Genomic DNA, 4,729 nt, shown 5'->3' with positions numbered 1-4,729 from the left:
TAGTAGTACTACAGGTACCAGCGGGCCCGTTTTTCCGTCGCATGCTGGTACTTGTGGTTCTCCAAGTACCAGCATGCGGGGGAGGCTTGCTGGGCCTTGTAGTACTGCTACTAAAAACAATATCTTTTCTTTTACAACAAAGGCTATCAGCCTCCCCATCCGCAGCCCATTGGATGGGGGGGGACAGCCTCGGGCTTCACCCCTGGCCCTTGTGTGGCTGGGGGGGGGGGACCCCTTGATTGAAGGGGTCCCCACTCCCCCAGGGTACCCCGGCCAGGAGTGACTAGTTGGATTTTTGATGCCACGGCCGCAGGGCACTATATAAAAGTGACCCCCGGCTGTGGCATTATCTGACCAGCTAGTGGAGCCCGGTGCTGGTTTAAAAAATACGGGGGACCCCTACTCTTTTTGTCCCCCGTATTTTTGGGACCAGGACCAGGCGCAGAGCCCGATGCTGGTTGCTTAAATATGGGGGAACCCCTGTCATTTTTTTCCCCATATTTCTGCAACCAGGATCGGCTCAAAGAGCCCGAGGCTGGTTATGCTTAGGAGGGGGGACCCCACGCATTTTTTTTTATTATTTTACAGTGTTTAATTAAAAATAAATAAATAAATAAACCCCAGCACGGATCACACAGATCCGGCCGAGATTGATTGTAAAAAAAGTCGGCAGTGTTTTGCTAATCACTGCCGTAAAAATAGAAAAAAAACCACGAATGACATCGACATCGGAACAAAAGAAAAACCCGAATACGACAGCTTAGTAAATTAGTCGTAATCAATTCAAAAAGTTGCTGTTTTACACTTTCGATGTCATTCGTGATTGAACTTTGACCTGAAACGGGAAAATACGAATCTTAGTAAATTTACCCCCATATGCCTACTCGGTCCTTCAGAGTTCTGCTCAGACCCAGTATATCTCACCAGCACAAGGACACCAGTATTAATGCAGTGTGCCTGGTCATGCACAAAGGGTGGAGAATGAGAATACTGGTGAAGGGAGACTGTGTACAGACACCGATATGCATGATGGTGTGACAGCCTGTTGGTGAATGCCAAACCTGACATTTTTTTTTTTTTTTTTTTTTACTATTATTCCCCTCTCTTCTCTCATACAGAGATGGTTTACTTCACACAACTGATAACACACAACAGTAAACATTGAAATGCAAAATTTGTGTTCCCTACAGGAAAAGGCGGTCTGGAGGTCAAAGGGGTATGGCCAGGAGTCCTCAGGACTTTGGACAGGTGGACACGGTAAGCCGGTGGCCCCCAGAGCATATCTTCCAAGTCTAGCTGAGGAGGCACACGGTCTGACTCATCTGGGCAAAGAGGGTATCTGCAAGCTGGTAAGAGCCTACTGGTGGGTGCCAGGATTCTCTTCTCATGCAGGTAAGAGAGCAATGACATGTTTTACTTGCTTGAGGAAGAATATTGGAAAGACAATACCAACAGAGCCATCCCATATCCCTCTGACAGACGGACCTTTTCAGGTAATACAAATCGATTTCATACAGTTACCACCCTGTAGGAATTTGAAATATGTGTTAGTTTGTATTGATGTATTTTCCAACTGGGTAGAAGCGTTCCCTGCTCCCACAAATACTGCTACGTTCACTGCAAAGAAAATTGTGCAGGAATGTGTGTGTAGATATGGTATCCCTAGAATGATTGAAATGATAGGGGTACTCATTTTACAGGTGAAGTCTTTCAGGTCATGTGCAAACTGATGGGAATTAATAGCAAGCTACATACTCCGTACCGACCACAGGCGAGTGTGAAGGTAGAGAGAGTGAACAGCACTATTAAGAACAAGCTGAGCAAAGTGATGGCTGAAACTGGATTGTTGTGGCCAGAAGCTTTGCCATTAGGGTTGTACAGCAACAGAACCACTCCCAGGTCTCCGCTTAACTTATCCTTTGAACCTTTGAAATTCTTTTTGGTCGACAACCTCATGTAATGATAGACCCCCAGGATGATTTGAAATGCAATAATGAAATGACTGTGAAATATTTGGTTAGGATGAGCCAGCAGCTGAGAAATCAACAAAGAAATCTAAAGCTGGTGATTGCTGACCTATCGAACAGTAATTGTCATGACATTGAGCCTGGGGATTATGTGATGATTCAAAATTTCTTACGCTCAGGTTGCCTCATTGACAGGTGGGAAGGACCGTACCAAGTCTTGTTAACCAGCACGACAGCGCTGAAAGAGAGACTTGGGTCCACTCGCCCCACTGCAAGAAGGTCACTGACACGGAGAGAACTCGTGACAAAGTAGTTTGGTAACTGTGTGTTCCAAGTGAACTGTGTGTTCAAAGAGCAAGGCAAAGAGAACCTCGTATCACTAGAGTGTTTGTTACGGGAAAGTTGAGAGACAGGACTGTTGAAAGGCACCTGAGCACGGAGAGCAACAAGATCTAGGACGGTTGTCGCACCATTTTCATTTTTTTTTTCACCCCCCCCCCTGCATTTTCCTTCCTTTTCTCCTTGTTATTTTCCTTCTTTCCCCTAACGAAATGGATCTACTCCAAGAGACTGCGTTTCGGGTTCTGCTAGTAATTCTGTTTTTAAGCCAGGACAATCTGTTTTGGTGTGGGTCCCATAGAGGTCGAGCAAGGATCTGGAATGGGTTCTGATGGCGAGTACGAATTTGTAGGATCTCAGGAGCAGCACATCACTCGAGTAAAAGCTGGTATCAGTAAGCGCTCTGGTAGTCATGGAGCTCAGAGGGAATGTGAAGGGTTATTGTCTGAGGAATATTGTATTTGTAGGAATTGTGGGAATATAGTCGAGGATGGGTGCATCCAGAGATGTCAGTCCAACCTTAATATCGACATGGACCGCCATCTGTTGAGTGATTACCACTCACTAGTGGGTAAGGTCTTAAACCAGACAGAATGCTGGGTGTGCTCACAGGTACCTCAAGGTCAGAGTAAGTCAGGATTTGTACCATACCCTTTAGCAATAGATGAGGTACTCGAATTACGGGGTGGGAGACCGGTGGACAAGAAATTCAATATCTCCAGGCCCCCTAGCTTGAAGCTCCACCAGTATCATGTAGACAGGTCCTTATTGTGTTTTAATATTTCCAATTACAGAAAACCAGGAAATTGGGAAGTGACGTGGAACCAGACAATGACCTTTTCACACAGAGCTGATAAGATACCTATTGACTCTGAACTTGTACACCAGATAGCCAACAGTGGGAGGTATTTTTGGTATAGGTATACCCGTGGAAGCAAGACCATGTGGGTTGGAAAAGTATTGTCAGGGTATTGTGCCCATATCATCCAGCCCAATACTTGTACTGAGCAAATGAGAGAACTAGGGATCGGTTTCTTTATGTTACATTTTGTCCCCTATGTTCTCCCAGATGATGCCTATTTTATATGTGGGAGGAAAGCGTACAAGTGGCTTGCCACGAGCTCTGAGGGAAAGAGTATAGGTATATCAATGCGCTAGCGAATTTGATAGATAATATCACTGAGATGTATGATGACACCTTCAGGTATACGGGAAGGGAGTTACAAGCCTACAAGAAGGAACTGATCCAGCACAGGATGGTCCTTAATTATGTTACAGCCGTGACAGGTGGGTACTGTGTTACTCTGGCAACTCAATATGGAGTGAAGTGCTGTACATATATTACGAACAGCACTGACGACCCCACGGAGATCATCGATCAAAAGATGGGCGAGATCTTGCAGTTGAAGTGGGAGTTCAGGAGGAAGCACAACCTTACCTTAGCGACTGTGGGTAATGAACTGACCGGCTGGGTCTCATGGTTGAACCCACGCAAATGGTTCTCAGGTTTAGGAGAGTGGGCTCAAAATGTCATTATGAGTGTGGGGAAGTTTCTCCTTTGTATCCTGGGAGTTTTCATAATTATTGGTTTGATATTTAGGTGTGTTCAAATTCTAACGTGGCGCAAGCGCAGCACAAATTTGATGAGTCTAAGGAGCGAGGGTGCTGTTATAGCAGCAGATTTAATTTATGACCCCTCAATAAAGACAGCGTTATGATAAGGATTGCAAGTGAATTTCATGGCCTGCTTCTTTCACCCGTTTTTCTTTGTCTCCCCCTCTGCCCAGATACTTCCAACCGGAAAAGACGTCAACACTACCCAAAATGTTTATGTGAATGTATTTTTATATATGTGTCTTATCTTCATCTCTGCAACCTCCAGTTAATGGCTCACATAGTCGACAGGTGATATCCACATATACTAGCACTCACATATGTTCCCCCTCCATGTATCATCAACTAAATGTGCACCCCATTTGTTGGAATAAGAAGCCGAAAGAGCTCGGTAGTGTTTGTTTGCCCATTTACAGACCCTTAATATGGGATGAGAAGGATTTAATGTATACTTCGCAATACCTCGAAGCTTATTTAGAACATAAACAGCACGATGATACATGCCCCTCAGACATTGATTCATACATACATGCTTTTTACTATCCCACTAGGTCATACATTTCCCACCTACAACTCTCCCCCGATCATCCAAGCTTCTGTATATATTGTATAGGTAATATTTTTCTGTTTATTGATTAGTTAGTGGCAGTTATTGATGACTGCCAAAGGGTGGACTGTCGAAGTCGAAAAATATTGCAGTACACATATCACGTACAAACTACACACAGATGGCCTCCGTGCGCGTACTTGCTCTGCCGTGCGTGCACATATTCGCAATTTGCGTATGGTCGCTCCCACGGTCCTGCGTA

The sequence above is a fragment of the Pseudophryne corroboree genome, chromosome 6 (assembly GCF_028390025.1).
Source record: "Pseudophryne corroboree isolate aPseCor3 chromosome 6, aPseCor3.hap2, whole genome shotgun sequence".
Lineage (NCBI taxonomy): Eukaryota > Metazoa > Chordata > Amphibia > Anura > Myobatrachidae > Pseudophryne > Pseudophryne corroboree.
Note: the sequence above shows the minus strand (reverse complement) of the source record.